Raw genomic sequence first — 20,304 nt, 5'->3', positions numbered from 1 at the left:
TCTCTGAACACAACTTCTGTGGTTTTTGTTTTTGCTTTTTTTTTTTTTTTAAAGCATATGAGAAATGAGTAGATAATACTGATATAAGAAACAGACCTCGCCTGAATTGTGCTGATATCTGCCCAAGCGAGAGTTTTTCTCAGTTACTCGTTTGATGACCAAATGCTTGTTACATTCTGGGGGTTGTTTTAAAATCACACAAAATCACACAGCAGTTAGTTAAAACTGATTTTAAAACCGGCAGATGATAAATGAATTGCAGGCACTGTTTTAGAACACATACTTTGAAGACAGCCCACCAGAAACTGATTTTCAGGCTTGACCATTGCTGTATTTTCATACTTCAGCGCCAACAAGGTGCTTGCTAATTTTTGCGGGCTTTTGTAAGAAAGGAGGTAGATGTATAACAGCTGTGAAATATCCAGAAATTGACTGGGATCCAGAGTGAAGCCTGAATGCACTAATGTTTTCTCCATTAAGGCAGGCTTTCTCTGCTCAACTTTTAAGTCAGGGAATTGGAAAGTGAAGTGTGGATCGTGAGTATTTGTCATGGGTGGGGGAAGGGGAGGGGTGAGGGTTGGAAACTGTCATGGTGACATCTTCACACTCAGAAGTAGAAAATAAATGGGGAGGGCCAGGGGTCACAGCCACACGCACGGATAATTTAGAGACTGATCTGTGGTTCCCGTTGTAGCTGCATCTCAGAGCATCCTTTCCATTGTTGGGTCTCTCGAGAGAGGAGCAGAACAGAATAAAGACCATCTCAAGCCTGGGTTTCTAAACCATTGCCAGGCCTTGCTTCTTAATTTGACATGGATTCCCACCCCCACCCCACCCCACCCCCCCCCCCCAGTGAAGTGGTCAGAGTAGTGGAATTGAGCTGACCTGGGGGAGGTCGGAAATGGTGTGGGTGTAAGAGTGACAGGAGCACCAGAATTAGATCCAGCATTTAGTATTTTGGTCGAATAGTCCAGCCTGAGTACTGGCGCTCTTTGAGTTGAGCTTTTGAGAATGCTCTGTTAGCCACAGGGGTGTGTTGGGGGAGGCAGATGTGAGAGCTACTTCAACTACTGGCTGGCTTCGTCCTCGTGCGGGGGCCAAATCTTCCGGCTTTGCATTTTAGGCCTGGAGGGCTGGGAGATGGCTGTGCTTAGTCAAGGCAAGCCCATACCTTATCGCTGGTTTATTTTTCCCTCTGACTTCTCTGCCTTCCACAGCGACACCCACAGAGGTTGTGGGGGGGGGGGTATGACACAGCCTCTCCTGTTCCCCACCACCCCCAACTCTTGTTCTTTCTGGCCTGCTCTCCAGCAGTTGGGTGGGGCCCCTTTGTCTCCTTTACGCGCCTGTCCCAGGTGCTTTTGCAGTGAATTAAGATGAGCTGGGGAACTCCTTTTCAGGGTCCGTTCTGGAAGCAGTCAGAGGTCAGCCAACTGTGGCCTGTGGACCAAATCCAGCCTGTCTCAGCCTGTTTTTGTGGGGCTCAGGAGCTAAATATGTATTTTACATTTTAAAGGGTTGAAGAGACCAACAAAGAATATAGGACAGAGACAGATACCACCTGCAAAGCCTAAAATATTTTCTCTGGGACCTCTTAGAGAAAATAGTTGCTGACCTCTGATTTTTAACATCATTCATGACCAGAATGACCAATGGAAGTTCTCCACAGCTTCAATGAGCTGTGGTTTTGGAGACTGATTTTCATTTGTCAGTCTGTTAAATGGTATTATTACCTTAAAAGGGGTGGATCAGGAACAGGGAAGTTGGAAGATTTTCTGCAGGGTCCAATCAACGGGAAAGAAATGTCAGATGAACTGTGCAATACGGCTGAATTTTGCCCCTGTCCCCTTGTTGGTGAACCCGCTGGTGAAGCCATCCATGAGACAGACCCACCACATGTTGATGGTGCCCCCCACTGGAAGAACCTGATGGGGAACATAACACCCCACTAACTTACACAAAAATGATTCACTTCTTGTTTCTCTTTTGTGGACAAAATGCTGGCCAGAATTCTACAATCCGAGTTGTTTGGTATTGCCACTCTGGAAAAAAAAAAAAAAAAAAGATGTTTTCTGTAATGAAAAAGATAGTGAGTTAAGTGAATGTCATATTTTCTCATATCCAGAACAGTGTTCCTTTATTGCTCTCTAAGAAGGCCTACTCTAGGTCCACCAGCCTTTCCCCTGAACATGCAGTTCTCCTCCACCCAGCACAGTATTTCATTGTTAATGTCATTTCCAATAAGGGAAGAGGAAAATCTGGTGACCTTGCTCATGTTTAACTTGTGTCAAAACTGCAGGCCTGGATGTGGAGCAGACTTCTGTAAGTAGCTCATTGTCCACTGCAGAAACACAGAAATGCTTCTCACAAGGAGATTATAGTTTAAGAAGAAAAACAAAACAGCCAGTATTAATTCCTTTTTTTCTCCAAGACACTTCAGCCATCTAGCATCCTGTATTTAGAAACTGGATGCTGTCCGTGGAGAAGAATGGGGGTGGGGCCCAGTTTGACAGATGAAAACAAGTGAGGAAGTATGAAAATATGTATAGTCTGGTGTCCTATGGGAGTTCCGGGCTGGAAAACAAGATGGCGGCAATGCACTTGACAAGTCGACTTGTCAGAGCTGACAAGGGTGGGTCGTTTAATCTACCATGTGAGTGAGGCAGCACCTTTGACTGTATTTAGAAAGGAGTTTGGCTCTGAATGTAGAGATTAAGCAACCTGCTATTCCTGTATGTGCTGGAATTTTTCAGACATAGTCAGAAACCTGATTTGCGTAACTGCTGAAACTCGACTAGAAGCCGAGCAGACTGAGGCCTGGACTCCCCAAGCAAGGAGCAGTTAGGAATCACAGCACGTGAGGGAATTTATTAAGCTTGCCCAAGAGGGTGTGGTGCTGTGTGGCCTGATTTAATGGGGCAGGCTCTGGGGTGAAGGGTCAGCTTTGGGTTCCCAGCAGGCCATGATTAGAGGGTGAGTAACCTCTTCCTCTACATGAGTTGGTGTGGTATGTATCTAAGAGCTCTAGTAGAACTACCTGGTATCTCAAAGTAGCGTGAGGGACCTTTTTATTTCTGAGCCATGTGACCAAGCTGGCATAAGGATACAGAAACAACCAGGCAGTCAAAATCTGATCATGAGATGGGGCACCTGGGTGGCTCAGTTGGTTAAGCGACTGCCTTCAGCTCAGATCATAATCCTGGAGTCCTGGGATTGAGTCCCGCATCAGGCTCTCTGCTCAGCGGGGAGTCTGCTTCTCCCTCTGACCCTCCCCCCTCTTATGTGCTCTCTTTCTCTCTCTCATTCTCACTCTCTCAAATGAATAAATAAATAAAATCTTTTAAAAAAAATCTGATCATGAGCTAAACTGGAGGATAAGCCACGAGCAGCACTTAATTAGCCAACTTGTTTGTAGAATATTGGGAGGGCAAGTGTGTCAGCTCAAAGCTGGAGCGTCTGCCCCCTCCCTTTGGTTCTCTGAATAGGGCCGGAATCTGACCTCTGCTCATCAGCTTTTTTCTGATGGTGAATAGGATAAAAGATGGAGCTAAATATGTGTGTATGTGTGCAAAAGTATGAAAATCTAGAAGAGAGGAATGGCCAACCAAATAGAAGTTATGATTTGGAGTTAGAAAGGGAGACTTGTGATCAGGCTGTGTCCCTCTTAAGAACTTCTGTAGGCAATGCAACCTCTCAACTCCAAACATCCTTTCTAGACATGTCCTGCAGTGAGGGCCAGGAGCACAACATCCTTCTCACCTTGGATGTCCTGACTGGAACTCTACTGTTTCCTCAGTGGCCAGGGAATAAGAGGGCAGCATCCCTCTTCCATTGACAAGACACCTGCTCTGCTTAGCAGAGGAGGATGCTGAGTGTGCCCTACTAGGACATCTTCTGATGGCTTTGCTATCCCTGGTGGCCCACTACCTTAGGTTGCCATGGTTTGTTAAATCTAAGCGTGTGTGGGCATGCAGCCACACTACACTGCATTCCACAGATGGCCTCAGTAGGGCACAGGGTGAGCTCACAGTCTCAACTTAGATACAAGGTCCCTGTGCAATGAATGAGTTGAGCCCTGGCAGCAATTGACCTGGGCTCTAGATCCACCTCCCTTTTTATGATCCCTTCCTGAAGAAGCAATATACCTATATTTTACATGCACCAGAGGAACTTGGCACTTAGAAGGACCCAAAGTTGAATCACAGACCTGTACCTCTGAAACAAATAATATATGATATGTTAAAAAAAAAAAAAAGATAGTAGGAAGGGAAAAATGAAGGCGGGGGATATCGGAGGAGGAGATGAACCATGAGAAACTATGGACTCTGAGAAACAAACTGAAGGTTCTAGAGGGGATGGAGGTGAGGGAATGGGTTAGCCTGGTGTTGGGTATTAAAGAGGGCACGTATTGAATGGAGCACTGGGTGATACACGCAAACAATGCATCATGGAACACTACATCAAAAACTAATGATGTAATAATGTATGGTGATTAACATAACTTAATAAAATTAAATTTAAAAGAAGAAGAAGGACCCAAAGTGATTCCTTTGGTAAAAGAGAAGCATTATTTTATACTTTTGGTAACTTTGAGGTTCGGAGGCTATCAGGTATACTTAAAGCAAGATACACTTGGACTATCTTCTTTGCCTTTCTAATTTCCACTCTAGTCTTCTTCCCAAATTAGAAGATGGAAACCAAGCTGGAAATTGGCAAAGTAGGGCAAGTCTGAGGAATGACCAGGTGGCCCTTGAGAATCAGTTCGGTTAAAAGGCCTCTGTTTCAGTGGGACTCCTCAGACTTGGGGGGTGGGTGCAAAGAACATTTGCAGGTTTCTCCCTTAAAGGGTAGATAGATGGCCTTCTGTTTCTACATTATATCTTCCCAAGCCTTGCCCTTTTAACAGAAGCTTGAACATTCTTACAGGCTCTCCTCCCTCCCCCTCCAAAAAAAAAAGTACTCTTGCAGTGAACAATTTAGAATTCCCGCCCGAATCAAGACACAAACAGAAGTGCCCAAGCCAGGGGGAAGTGGGAGGGAATTCAAAGTCACCGTAGTTGACTTTCATTTAAATAGCATGAATCTCTGGATTCATCACGGTGTTCTTGATGGAAGAGCAACCCTGTACCCACACCTTTTGCTCTTGTTTCTGCTTCTTTAGCTAAAGTGTTCTTTTCTCCTGCGGGCTGGTTCCATCAGCCACTGGAGGGTCTGTCTTCCAAGGAACCATGCCTTCGCCTTCTACTTGCCAAATCCCACCTTAGTCTTCACCTTACAACACTTTGCCTAAAGTTCCCAGGCGTCTGCCTGTGGGGTAGAGGGCTGAATGTTGGCAGTAAGCTGTGGGCTTTGGAAAACCTCACAGGTATTTGATAGTAACAGAGGCAAGACAGTTTTGGCAGGAGAGCAACAAAGACCTGGAGGGGAAACAAGACAATTACCTCTAAGCGCTGCAGGGGAGAAAGTGGCAGAAAGGAAGGGTACAGTTTGGGTTTGCAAAGCTAAGTCCTTTGTACAATCCTTTTTACAGGCTAGAACTTGCTTGACTTCAGTTTCTCCCTCAAGTCAGTCAAAGAATGTTGGAGGACGGAATGCTGGAGCTGAATATGTACCTGGGGGCATCTTGGTGGGTGAGGATTTTATGGAGGTCCCACTGGCCCAACCAAACGTTGTGTGGTGGGAATCCTACTGTTTTCATAATGCTGAGGCATTAGACATTCTCATGTCTCTAACTAGTTAGGCATTCTTAAGGCCTTATGGTAACAGAAATTCAACACTTCATCTCAAAAGTGTGTAGAGTCAGTTATTTCAAACTTTCACTAGGAGAAACATGAATCATCTCTACAGCATTCTGGTGGCTCTAATTAATTACATTTGTTGCCATTGGGATTTCTGGGTGGAGAGAGAATCTGCTGTCCACTTTAGTCTTTTTACCGTGGGTTCTTCATCGACTCCCGCAGCAACATCTGGATTACTCTAAAACCGGAGCGATCTCAGAGCTAAGATCTCAAACCCTCCAAAGAGTCAACCTTTCTAGGCCCAAGGACCGTAAATAATACAGTGCTGAATTTTAAAAGCAGTTTCACAGTGATCCAATTTACTATGATAGACTCCTGTCGGCAGGTTGGCCCTCAAAATCTGCAAGGTTTCCTCTGCTTTCAGACTATTTTCTTTCTTAGAACCATATCCTAGATTACCTGCCCCTGAACCAGGACAGGTGCGGAACTAGATAGAAGTCCCGCAACTCATTCATCATGGGGGGTTCAAATGGAAGGTTTTGCACTCTTTTTCAGATGAGTAAACCTAGCTGGAGAAAAGCTAAGTGTGAGTGACCAGCGTGTGTGTGTATGTTAGGGAGAAGGGCTGTGAGCAGAAATTAATGCATGACACTCAAGTGGACCTGGAGGCATGGCTATTTTTGAGCAAGAATCTTAATGGAAGACTGTGGCTCAAGTCTGTAGGTCTTTCTTCCTTTTGTAAACATGTGGCTGAAACATGCTCTCATGATTTGAGTTTGTTAGAGAAATGCCTCATTGTGTGGTAGCGACTTCTGCAAGAGTTCAAACCGAGTGTCAGATGAATTCCCCGAGGCTGATGTGCTCAGTTCCATTTTGCTTTCATGACACTTTGGTTAGTGTGAGGCGGAAATGGCCTGCAGATCAGTGTAGATGCCTTGGATGTACAATTTTGAAATTCAGAGACAAATCGATTTTGGCTTTTTCTGAAAATGGATCTTGTTTTGAGAACCACCCTTGACATGGCTGTGGAAAGTGTTGCTTATTCTTGGCAAGAAAACCACCCTGAAAAGGTGCCTTGCTTCCAGTCCAAGAGACAGGGAGCCTGCCCCAGGCCCTCTGACAGAGCAGGGAGAATGTTTCAGAACTCTGAGTCAGTAATTTATATTAAATCCGCATTTGTATGGAAGTACCTATGCAGATGGAGAAGGCAGCTTCCTACAAAATGGGATTATTTTAGTTACTCTGTGTGATGGTATTCCGAACATAGCCTGGCATGTCTGTTTCAGAAATATTTGGGACCCCAACCTAAAGGATTCGATCAAAAGTACTCCTTAAACATCTAAGTGCTCGTCTCTGTGGTCGGAACTCACATCAAAGCCAGCGGACAGAAGCCAAAAAGGCAAATGCAATCACTATCAGAGAAGGAAGTGATTTGACCAGCTTTGCTCAAACTAAGATCAGACAGACAGACAGACAGATATGGGGGACAACTTTCTACCTCCTTTTGCATAAGATCCCTAAGCATCTCTTACTCTTAACCTAGACTCTAGTAATAGATTTCAGTGGGACTGTGAACCTGGAAGGGAGGAAAATCTAATGTTTGTTGTCACTATTGTTCAAATTTCGTCTTTCCTTTAGTAATGGATGTGTGGAACAAAGCACAGTAGTATTAGCGGTCCCCATGCCTGGGACCAGTAGAAATGGTGCATATTTGTAGCAGATATCTTCCAACATTGCATCTTTGCAAATACATCAGTTAATAAACCTGTTGCTAGATCTTCTTATTTAATGTGTTAATAAAGAAGCACAGGGACACCTGGGTGGTTCAACTGGTCTTAAGCGTCTGCCTTCGGCTCAGGCAGTGATCTCAGGGTCCTGGGATCGAGCCCCGCATCGGGCTTTGCCCTCAGTGGGGAGTCTGCTTCTCCCTCTCTCTCTCTGCCCACCACTCGTGCACTCTGTCTCTTTCTCTCTCAAATAAATAAATAAAATCTTTTAAAAAATATATAAAAAATAAAGAATGGTATACATTTAAAAACATTTAGGGTATTCTATTTCAACATAATTGGTTTTCTTTGTAGTCCTAGATATTTTATGCATTTAAAGATACTATTATGAGATTTTACCAGACAGCCAGAGAGGTCCATGGTGAAGGAAAGAAAGCAAGCCAAGTCGGCTTGCCTCTCCTAAAACCTACCATTTAATATTTAGATCTTCATTTACCAGGAGAAAAATATTAACCCCGAACAGTAGGGTGTGTTCCAACCTATGAATCACTTGGGGATAAAATGCAGATTCTTGTGCAGTGAGTCGGGGTGGAGCCTAATGTTTCTTCTGCATTTCTAGTGAATTCAGAGTAGCCAGGCTGTAGCCTACAATAATCCACTTAAGGCCTATGTTTTCCAAACTCGCTTCTAATCATTTTAATCAATCTTAGTTATAGGTAACAGCTTAACTATTGTAACACTTGGTTGTGGGAAGAGATGTCCCAGGAGAGAAAAAGACAAACTTCTCCTACATTCAGTCTCTGGGAACCCAGAGTAGCTGCCAGGCTGGTGAGTGAACTTGGTGGAGGCTCAGCCTGGGAGAGGCCGCCAAGGTAAAGGGCACAGTAGCAGATGCGTGTCTCCCACGTGTCTCTGTCATGGAAATGCCATATCTGGGAAGCTGCTGCCCTGTGAGGGGCCGTTTCCTGAGCTCTTGGGGCTGGTGTGTGTGACCTTATACTCTGCACTGAGGAGCACTGTGGATGGTCTTCTTCTTTCCCCAAGGGTGATTTATTACATGTGCAATTAGATGATGCAAGTCGTGTATCTTTGTAAGATTTCCATAGATGTTTGCAAATTAGGGAGAGGTTCTTTGGCAGAGTATGAAGGGGAAAAAAGATCACTGAGCCTCCGTGGCCCAAGCAATTTTCTTGAATAACCCAGGGCCCCCAGGCCTCACCTGCTCTTTCCTAAAGGTGCTGCTGACCTTGGTCAAACCACGTATGTCATGTAGCCTGCTGGTGGCTTCCCAGAGTGGCCACGGAGGCCTGGAAATCCAATTTTGTCCATATACCAGAGGTTATCAGCTGCCTGGAGACTGATTAATGCTAATCAAACTTCCAGGAGGCTGGCATCCAAAACCCAGTCTATTAACTCCTAGTGAAGAAAGGAGCCTCGCGGCCACCAAATATGGTGCTGCCATCTTTGCCATTTGTCCCTGCTGTCTAGCCCTACCTTCCCAGGAGAGAGGTCATTGAACCTGAGGACTTCGTATGGAATAAGTCTTAAGGAATATTCCAGGGACCTAGATTCAGTGTTCTCTCTCATGAGGAAAGCTGAATAATCACACCAAGATACCCTCAGCTTTGGGACTCCCCTTGACTAGCTTCCCTTAAGTCTACTCCTTCCCTCCCCCGGTTCCGGTGTGGTGACCCATCAGCTGTTCGGCTTCAGCTTCCATGTTTCCGGGCCCTGCCTGCCTGAGAACACCTCTGCCCCCCAGGACTGGCTTGTTTCACCCACCCCATTCTTGGGTCATCTCTGAGCAAGGGTGTGCGTGTGTGGATGTAGCAGATGGGACGGCGCACATGCGCCGCCATTACAAGGTGACTCTTAACTATTTCTACTCTCTTCCCTTTTTTTCTTTTAACTCTTTCTTACTATTTCTACTTTCGGACCAATTCCCTGTAGCCCCAAGAGTGGTGATCCCAGCCTTGAGGAAACACAGATGACACCTCATGACCAGGAGACTGATCCCTGAAAAACGTGTTGTTGTATACCAATCTCGGCAAGAAGACTCCCTATTTACCATCAGTGCCCTGGTTTCCAAAAGCCAGCCCACGAATCTGGCTGCATCACAAGAGGCATTTTATAACATACAGACTGCTGAGCCCCGATCTCCATTCCGAGTGAGGGTCCAGAGTTGTACTTGTGAAACATTCTGCAGGAGAAGAGGAATCCCTCAAATGGTAGCCACCTGTTTCAAAATGTTTGTGTGTCACAGCCGCCGTCAGCAATGGATGATGGTGATTGGAGATCTCTTTTATTTCTTATGTATACTTCTCCTTTTTGCTTAAATCTTGTATGTAATCAATGTGTGTTGTCTTACAAAGCAATCTCTTTTTTTCTTCTTTGGATAAAAGGCACCCCAGATTATTCTTAGAATCAGCCAAGCTTGAAACCACTGCCATAGACCTGTTGTCCCAGACCCAGAGCCCTCATTTTATGGATGAGAAAGCTGAGGCTTTGTGGATGAACTGGCTGCCCGGAATCGGGGAGGGGGGGGCGGGGGAGGGATGCCATCTGGGTTAATGTATGTAGACCACGCCCAATACAGACTCTCTGCTCCTTGACTAGAGCCACTTATGCTAAGCCCCAGGGGCCTTATTTCTGGGGTGTCTCTACAGAGCAACAATAATCTAATGCCCATACGTGCGAGGTCCCAGACCACATTTCACCCAAATATTGTCCCCCAGCTCTAGTACTAAAATGTCAGTGACATCAGCCACCCTGATGCTTCCACAGCTGACAGATTGAGGCCCCCAGAATGCCCAGGGGGCACCATCTCTTCATTAGATCTCTTCAACCTCCAATGCCTCAAATTCCCCATCTGTAAAATGAGGATGATTCTGTCTGCACTATCTCTTTTATAAACTTGTGCAAATCAAACAAAACAATGTATGTGAAGGGCTTTGGGGGAAAAAAGTACAAAGCATTATATAATCTTAAGGTGGTCTCATCATCACAAATATTATATTATCTACCCGCCGCCCCCCTCGCCACCGCCGCCACCGCCGCCGCCCCCCGCTGACCAAAGATGCTACATTTCTGCTGAGTGGCTCCAGATAGAATCACTGCGGGTAGAATAAATAACTTTATTCTATTATAACCCAGTGAAAGGCTTACTTTGGCTGGGGTGGGGTGGGGGGTGCGGGGGTGGCGGGGGAGGGTGGAGAATCAGGATTCCCATAGAAATCTATCACTTCTGAATATCTGATTAAAGTTGCTCTAATGGCCCATTAGTGAATCATTTCACACCCTACCCTCTGCCCTTCAAAGGCCACTTTCCAGCTGTACTCAAGAGCCAGGAATTGTTTGGGGAAGCAAGTCGGTACATGTAAGTCACAGGATGTTTTTCTGTCTGCTTAAAGGCAGGGACTGTCTTTCATGCCCCTCCTGCTGTGCTGGGTGGTGGAAATGCTTCAAGATTTGTCATTTTGAGAATGGCAGGGTTTTTGACCTTGTGTTCCAGACTAGATTAAGAACCGGACAGATTTTAGTATCTGTAAAAATGTCTGCAACTCTTCCAACAGAGAGAGATCTCTAGAATGGATTAAACTTTACTTTTCTGCCCAGGAAATAACACTGCTTGGGAATGAGGGAACTCCGTGTGTGGTAATGTAACCTTAGTGATATTAAGCACCAGCGATGTCTCCATAGAGTTGCTTTAAGAAAACTTAAGGACTTGGAGAGATAAGGTATAAAGGCAATGAAAATTGAAATAAAATGTAAAAAATTAATTCTAAGAAAGGAATATGTGAGTTAATGACATGACATAGATGGCATGTACTTACTAGAGGACACTTCCAACTCTGAAATTATACAACTTCATTTATACATTTATACAAAAATCCTAGGTTGGAATGGATGGAAAAGAGTGCATGAAAGAAGCCATTCTCAGATGGTCCTTGATGCATAACTAGGATCTGTGTAGGCAGAGAGAATGGGAAGTGCCCTCCCAGAGGGTGACAGTCCAGAGTAGAGGCTGGGGGGTGAAGCAGGTGTTTGTGGGAGAAGTTATGTGCTAACAAAAGGAGTGGGAGTTGAGACTCACCCTGTTGACGCTTATAGGTTGGTCAGATTTGGCCTGAAACAGAGGAGATTGAAAAGACTTTAGTAAACCAGACAAATTGTTTAATGGTTCAGCTTACTTTCATTTGCTTAGAAACCCAAATGCCAGACTCCTGAGAATAGGCATTAGAATTACCTGGAAAACTTTAGGGAGAAGAAATGTGCTGGCTTCTACTCAACCAACCCCCTAGCCCTGATGTAGTATTTCAGAACCTTGGAAGAAATTAGGAGTAGTGGTAAAGGTAGAGATCCTGATTTTTTTTTTTTAAGTTCTCCAAATGCAACCAATAATAGGAGCCAGCCATGTGATTTTTTTTTAAAGATTTTATTTATTTATTTGAGAGAGAGAATAGAGCACATGAGAGGGGGGAGGGTCAGAGGGAGAAGCAGACTCCCTGCTGAGCAGGGAGCCTGATACGGGACTCGATCCCGGGACTCCAGGATCATGACCTGAGCCGAAGGCAGTCGCTTAACCAACTGAGCCACCCAGGCACCCCAGCCATGTGATTTTTAAAGAATTTCATTCTCATATATGACATAAGGGTAATGTAGAATAGCTCTTAAGTACCCCTTTTCCCAGGACGCCTGGGTGGCTCAGTCAGTTAAGCATCTGCCTTCAGCTCAGATCATGATCTCTCAGGGTCCTGGGATCGAGTTCCGTATCGGGCTTCCTGCTCAGTGGGGAGCCTGCTTCTCCCTCTGCCTGCTGTTCCCCCTGCTTGTGCTCTCTCTCTCTCTGACAAATAAAATCTTTAAAAAAAAAAAAGTACCCCCTTCCCCAATTTGCGTGATCCTAATGGAGTTTTGAGGTTGCAAGTAATAGAAACCAATTGTGGCTCATTTACGCAGAAAAGAAATTTAGAGACAGAATGTTGGGTAGCTTACAGATGCCGACAGAAGTGTTGAGATCTGGGCTCAAGAGAATGGGCAAGAACCGAGTGGCCAAGAACACACCCAAGGTCATGGCACAGGAACAGTCTGCTTAGGGTACCACCACTGCCACCACTATGATTAGTAGACTCCTGTGACTAGCCTTTATCTGTCCCTGTGTCCTAGCATCACCTCCTCATGATCTGGAGTGCCAGACAAGAGCCTCCAGTGAGCCAGATCTAAGTCATGTGCCTGTGGGCTGGTTCCTGGGAGTGAAGACAGGATGTCCCCACCATCCCTCATGTCATGGGAGCCTCTCCAAATTCAGAGGCTGATCAAATGACAGACAGCCCCCTGACCATGCAGGCAAAATGAGCTAGAGGGTTTGTCTCCTCCTTCACCATCTCCTTTCCATGTGTCCACCTCTTTTCCTTTCCCTGCCTTTCGTCTCCTCCTTCACTGCCTTTCCCAGATGCCCCAGTCTCTCTCGGGCATTGGCATAGCTGGTAAACCACCAAGCTCCGTGTGATTGGCTTATTGCTGGTCACCTCTCTTCATGGAAGCCCTTTCACCCAGCTTACCATCAAATCCAAAACCCTGCCTGCAGCTTCCCTGCCTCCAAAGACAGCCACTCCTTCATGGGATTGTCCTAGGTGTTTAAAACATTGTTGTATTTTAAAGCCAAATATCTTTCATCCTTTATCTTTTTCTTATGGGTACTAATCCTATAAGCTGTGACACCTTGAAGTGGTCTACGCCTTTCCTCATATAACCATTCATATACTTGTGTGTAAAACCATTATATCCCTCCTACAGCGCCCCCCCCCAATTATCTTCTTCAGGGTAAGCATCCTTAGTCTCTTCAGTTGCTCATCATAAGACAGGATTGCCATTTTCTCATGCCTGTACTGAACCAAACTCTCTATGTGCAATCTTATCAGAAAAGGATTATTGCCTCCTTTGATGTGGACAGTATACTTCTCTTAATGCAAATATTGAAATGTCTTTAGTTGGTTCTGTTATGAGATTAAGTTGACTGTCCATGAAAACCCGTATGTTTGGATTGAAGCTATGTGGGACTTGTTTAAAATATCCCACAGGATCAGATTCTGACCCAGGAGCCTAGGACCACCATCCTGGCTCCAGCATTTAATACAGTTAACCTCATTCACTTGAGGGAAATTCCACATTGCTCTGGGGAAAGACTGAGAAGGTGAGTTCTAGATACTGGAAAAATGAAGCGCACATACCAGCAAGAAGACCCAGGATTGTACACTTTAATTATATTAAGTGGATCCTTCCTACAAAGTAGATGGCTAACACACTGTTGATGTACAGAAGATGGTATCAGAAGACAGAGTTTGGTTTGCAAGAGTATTCTTCTTAATTATTTTTTATTTTTTAAGAGAGAGAGTGCATGTGAACAATGGGGGGAGGGGCAGAGGGGGAGAGAGAATTTCAAGCAGAATCTATGCTGAGCGTGGAGCCCAACATGGGGCTTGATCTCACTGTTGTGAGATCTCACAACAGTGAGATCATGACCTGAGCCAAAGTCAGACACTTAACTGGCTGCATTACCCAGACGCCCCTCTTCTTTATTATTATTATTAAGTCATTTATTGAGACAGAATTTGCTTACACTGTTTAGCATAATGAATTTTACCCAATTCCAGAAGAAAGGATTAAATGCAATATACTTAAAGTACAAAACTGAGACATTATGCTAACATAAGAAATTAAAGGAAGACCTTTCCAGTTGTACCAGTCTACAAATTCTGACAAACACGAGTCATGTAAACTACCACCTCAGTCAAGAGGGAACCATTCAATGTTGGCTAATGGAACATAATAAATAAAAAATAAAAAGAGGGAACCATTCCATCACCCTAGAAAGTGACCCCCCTGTGGTCAAACCCTCTCTCACACACAGCTTCTGGCGACCACTGATATGTTCACTGTCCCTATTATGTCACCTTTCCAGAATGTTACATAAATGGAATCCTGCAGCAGGTAGCCATTTAAGGCTTTCACTTAGCATCAAGCATTTGAGATTCATCCACATTGTTACAACTGTCAGTAGCCCTTCCTTTCCACCATGTGTAGTCTTCCATCACGATGTGTCACAGTGGGTTTATCTGTTCACTCCTTGAATGTGTCCTTACATCAGAGCAAGGTCTGTGTAATGTCTCATGAAAGAGAGGTTTGGTGCCCCTTCTCTCTTCGCTAAATGCAGTCTATCGAACAGAGAAATTGTTGCTCTCGCATGTGATCTCTGCACTTCAGTCATGCTAGATGGTTATCTTTATAATATCTCCTGAAGCGTGGAAAAAAAATAAGAAAAGTAGACTAGACAGACTATATATGTTTTCTTTTTCTTTGCCCAAAAGCATCAGTACCAGATTTTTGTCTACTTTAAATAGAGATCTTATTTCTATCTCTTATTACAGTTTGAAACCAGTTTAAACCCTTCTAATTTTGGGGATTTTGTTTTGTTTTGTTTTTTTTCTTTTTAAGGAAAAATCTGTTTCACCTTCTCTAAAGGAAATCTGTCACTATTTTAATAATATGACTTTTTTATTGAATCGTAATTATTATATAAACAGAGATGCCAGCATTTACAAATCTCTTTTAAAGTGCTGTTTTCAGTTTAAATTTGGACTTGTTCCACTAAACGTCTATGGTAATAATTTTGAGATATCTCTGCCAGGAGATATAGTATATCATAAAAACTGCACTCTGAAATTCAAGGTTAGAATGGAGAAGGGAGAGAGTGATTTGAAATAATTATGTGATAGGAACGTCTGAATTCGTAACCTCTGTATACCTTTGATTTATAATTTGGTAAAAATAACTTTTACAGAAACCTTCTTGGATTTCATAACCTCAATTAAAAACTTGTGGGATGCTGATCACAGCATGGAGATTTACTTTAAAAGCTAGGGCTGGCTAGGGTGAATTTGTTGTTTGCTTTTTAATGGGGGCAATCTTAACTTATTGCATCCTTAACTAAAGAACCGTTGTTCAGATTATGTATCTATAGTCATGGTTCTTGTACCTGTAGCTCTGCAGACTGTCCTTTAAGAATACTAGATGCAGCTGCCTTCCTTTCCTATCTATACCTAAATACAGTTTCTATCAAAATCTGAAAAGAATTATTTTGGAACTTGAACAGATGAGCCTGAATTCATCTGGAAGGGGGAAAAGTGAGTGAATAGCTAAGAAATTTTTGGAAAAATAAGAACAGTGAGGAAGGATGTGGGCTTTCTCACCAGAGAACAAACCATACTTTAAAACCATAGTAATTCAAGCAGTGTGGCACAGGAATTGCCAAATAGATTAGTGGAACAAAGTAAGGAATCCCAAATAGGTCCACGTATGTCAGGAAATTTGGTGTATGAAAAAGGAGACACTTCAAAACTGAAGGATAAATGACAGTCTGCTTCGTGGATTTTATTGCAATAATTAGCTAAAACTTTTTACAGGAGACTGTGAAGTTAAGTCCTGCTTTAAAATAGATGAATAAATTCCAGATGCGGTAGAAAGCTAAACATAAAAATGAAATCTGTGAAAATATTAGAAGAAAATAGAACATTATCTAGGGCGGGGAAGCCTCCTAAGTAAGACCATAAATGCAAGAAGTCATAAAGGAGAAGGTACTCTAAACTTGTGGATAAGATAAAAGTTGAAAGTTATAGGAATGGTTTGGAGGGTGTTATGAAGGAGCAAATTTCACATCTCACTCTACTTCTCCGCCATATGAGTTTTTGCAAGAATATATTCACAAATTGCATACGTTTCTCTTTTTTTTTTTTTTTAAGATTTTATTTATTTATTTGAGAGAGAGAGAATGAGAGATAGAGAGCACGAGAGGGGAGAGGGTCAGAGGGAGAAGCAGACTCCCTGCTGAGCAGGGAGCCCGATGCGGGACTCGATCCCGGGACTCCAGGATCATGACCTGAGCCGAAGGCAGTCGCTTAACCAACTGAGCCACCCAGGCGCCCGCATACGTTTCTCAATGTGCTTACCACAGTGTGTGGACCATGGCACATGCATATCAATTTTGGTAGCTATTACTATTTCTAAACCCCTTCCTCACTTGCAGTGATTCATGTTTTGAAAATGTAGCTCCATGTCTAAATATATTTTTGTAAAATTCTCTTATGATTTGAAAATCATTGCCTTGTTGATACTCTGAATGCTGTTTTCTACCACTCGTCATTACTTCTCAATGCCAAGGGTAAAGGATTCAATTCTATTATTAAATGCATTGTGGCTGTTGGCTTGCAGTGTGCTTGGGAATATGCTACATTCTGGGGCAAACATGGGGGAGGCAGGGACCAAAGGTTGCAAAAGAGCCATGAACCTGATTTAAGGTTTACAAGATCTTGTTGATCAACATGACAAGCATGGTGAAACAACTGGGGATCAATCTGAGGAAGTGTTATCATCAGATGCCAAGTTGAATGTAATCAGCCCGAGGCTGTGCCCTGGAAGATGTCTAAGACCTGTGTTCTGTGAAACTTCAGAGGGGACCCGCCTCTTGAGGGGTTGGGAAGAGATGAATCAAGGAGCCCAATAGTGGTAGACAGACATCTCTGGAAATTTTCCCCGTCCTCTTGCTCTTTTGAAACAAGCGTCTTTCTAGCTGAGCTCATACTCTGAGTTTAGGGAGATTCACATGTGACACTCTAGAATGCCAGATTAGAAAGTTGGCTTGCTCGTGGGGGCTGCAGGAGAGCCGACTTTCTCTGAGGATGTGGGGCAGAGCCTTGGGACTGGGACCCTCTTCCCCACCAGGTTCAACTTCATCATGTGGGTTTTCATTGTTGCCCTTCACCATTGGGGATTTTTATGTGTACTTAGTTGACTTGTCTGCATATGTAGCCCAGCAGGCTTGGAGGTAGTCATTGTGAACACTTTTCAGGTATTGCATTTGTAGGTGTCATGCTTTATCTCTAAATAACATTTAATTCTCAAAGCAGCCCATTTCAGATGAGGAAACTGAGGAAAAAAAATACATAATTCATCTCAAGGTCCTACAACCGGCAAGTGACAGAATCTGGATTCAAACCCAGGTTTGCCAGGCTCTAAAACCTACATTCTATCCAACAGACTGCTAGGTCTAACCCAGCCCATTCCCACGGAGCATCACATTCTCCTTGTGGCACAGGAGAATTCTGGAAGATCTTCCTGACCATAGTCCAGCCAGTTCCTAAAGCAGCAACTTTACCATCTCTTTCCCTCTGTACAGAAGGAGGAAGGTGCTCTGGACCAGGAGTCCAGATGGGCTTCATGAAGCTCCACCATCCTTATTCCTAAATTTTACCACTTACAGACTGGTGACAGCCACATCTTCCTTACCCACCTCACAAGTTTGCAGTGGTCAGACAGTGATGCTGATAGTATGATTACTACTGATTTTGGTAAGATGTAGAGTTATACCAAAGTAAGGTAGTATTAATAATCGTAGTGAGGGTCTGATGTGTAATCCCAGCAGTTCTGATTGGTCTTTTATCCCTCACTGATGCACTTTGCCTGACACAATTCTCTTGACCTTTCCTTCCACTCTCTCCTCCATAGAAGGCTGTGAGTAGCAAATCCAAACCTTATTGGACAAGGAAGGGAAAATAGCCCTGTAGGATGAAGGCACCCATTAGAAGTGTGGGCATGTTTGGAAGCAGATATGACTGGGGACTCCTCTCTTCACAAGAACTTTTAGGTGAGGTCTGAGCTATGTGAACGACTCAAGTCTTTACTGCTGTTAGGTGACATGCCTGTCCATGCTTGGCTGACAAGATGGCAGTCCATTTCTAGTGCTATAAGACAAGGAAGGAGCTTCGGTCAAGGTAAAACATGTGTTCTGATAACCTGTCCAATGTCGTAGGGGAAAGGACACAGAAGAAACTGAGCCCCTTCCAAAGTTTAGGGTCCCTTAGAAACCTGTGGGAAACATGGATAATACACATTGACATCTTTATTGGGTTTGTTTGCTTTTTAAATACCTTCTGAAGCATGTTTAGTGAGGAGAGAAGCTGACATGACAGCAGTTAATGCCTGTTGGCTTTGACCCAGGGCGAAATCACCACTCAGTGGTTTGAGCTCTCTGAAGCTCACTGTACCGCAAGACCCCACCCTCGGGCAGGAGGTCGCACATTACAAACCTGTGACTGGGAAGTTACCAAGAACTGGCGGTGGTGTTTCTGAGGTCCTATTGTTAAAGGTGATCATGGAGTCAGCTTCAGTTGTCTTGCTGAAAATCAGAACATAAAATAATTGCTTAAACATTTTCCCTCCAACATGGGTTAAGAATCTCAGAGCAGATTCTGAATGGGAAAATAGTTGGTGTTCTTGTGACTCAGATACCAAGATGACTTCATCTCCCAGATGATCAGCTCTAGCCAACCTAGTGGTTTTGCCCATTGTATGGTCCTAAATCATTTCTCCTGCTTGGTAACATCTTTGTTGCTATCCCTTTTAAAAGTCTTGAAAGACAAGGAGCATAGGGGCACTGATGATTCAGATTAACAAGGAATATAACAGTGATGATTCTCCCTAAGATGATCTTTACCAGATCTTCAGGTTCCATTCACATCTGATCAAAATGCATACATAGCTTCTCTCTCTTGCTCTAGCCAATGTTGCTGCTATTTATTGGAGTAAAAACTATTCACCCCACAATGTATTATGTAAGGAGAAATGATTACAAGTTGCAGCTGGAAATCTCTCTCATCTTGTCATCTAAATACCAAACATAATAATTTTTAAAATGAACTAGGACATTTTATACAATCCAAATGCAAAAATTCTAAAGATCCATGAATTAAAGCAGCAGGGTATTGTTTTTCCTATTATTGATGTCACAAGTATCACATAGGTAGTTTTTCTCTGTATTTTAAAATATGTATTTTAAGGGGGCACCTGGGTGGCTCACTTGTTAAGCATCTGCCTTCGGCTTAGGTCATAGTCCCAGGGTCCTGGGATCAAGCCCTACATTGGGCTCCCTGCTCAGCGGGAAGCCTGCTTCTCCCTCTCCCGCTCCCCCTGCTTGTGTTCCCTCTCTCGCTGTGTCTCTCTCTGTCAAATAAATAAGTAAAATCTTTAAATATATATATATATTAAATATTTTGAAATGATGTATATTGTTTAAATTTGAGTCAGTAAATTGTCTTTATCCTTACAGATTAATCTGAAGTAAATGGAACAGCATGCATTACTTGGGAAACAGGGAAATACATCTTGATATTTTTAGATTGTATTAAAAGGGGTTTTAAAGCCCTTTAATAGCATATCTAGTATATTTATTTACAATTACTTGGTTATATAACCATGAAAAACATGATGAAATTATTTTAAGCAGGTCTTAGAGGTTTTACAAGATTTCATCCTATTGTGAAAGAAGTTCAAGAGTCAAAAAGTCTTGGAAAAGCTAAAGGGGGCAGAAGGAGTCCGTATTCATTTCCTAGGACTGACATAAAAAAGTACCTCTAATACGATGGCTTACAACAGCGCAAATATCTTTTCTCATGGTTCTGGAGGTTAGCAGTCCAAAATCAAGTTGTCAACGGAGGTGGTTCCTTCTGGGGTCTCCAAGCGAGGAAGGACCTCGTGGATCTCTCTCAGCTTCCATCTTTGCAGGAAATTCCTGGCCTTTCTTGGCTTGTGGATGCATCACTTCAACCTCCACTCCCAGCTACACATCACTGCCTTCTCTGGGTCTCTGTATGTTCTCTTCTGTCTCTTAGAAGGACACCTTCATTGGATTCAGAGTCCACCCTGATCCACTATGATCTCCTCTGGATCCCTAAGTAATAACATGTGCAAAGACCCTATTTCTGAGTAATGTCACGTTCTGAGGTTCT

The 20,304-nt window shown here is 43.6% G+C and overlaps 1 protein-coding gene and 1 long non-coding RNA gene across 7 annotated transcripts in view; one reads left to right on the top strand and one right to left on the bottom strand.

Annotated features, from left to right (window-relative positions):
* The window catches only part of PDZD2 (PDZ domain containing 2), a 343,304-nt gene that overhangs the window by 215,644 nt on the left and 107,356 nt on the right, over nucleotides 1–20,304 (top strand). The window lies entirely within an intron of this gene.
* On the bottom strand, nucleotides 1,991–18,695 carry LOC113928768. The gene is made up of 3 exons (XR_003521962.1): nucleotides 18,607–18,695; nucleotides 11,559–11,591; nucleotides 1,991–2,042 (listed from the first exon to the last, which is right to left on the bottom strand). It is a non-coding gene; the product is annotated as an uncharacterized LOC113928768 (long non-coding RNA).

Source organism: Zalophus californianus, chromosome 5, assembly GCF_009762305.2.
Source record: "Zalophus californianus isolate mZalCal1 chromosome 5, mZalCal1.pri.v2, whole genome shotgun sequence".
NCBI classification, from domain to species: Eukaryota; Metazoa; Chordata; class Mammalia; order Carnivora; family Otariidae; genus Zalophus; species Zalophus californianus.
This window is presented reverse-complemented; position numbering and strand designations above follow the sequence as displayed.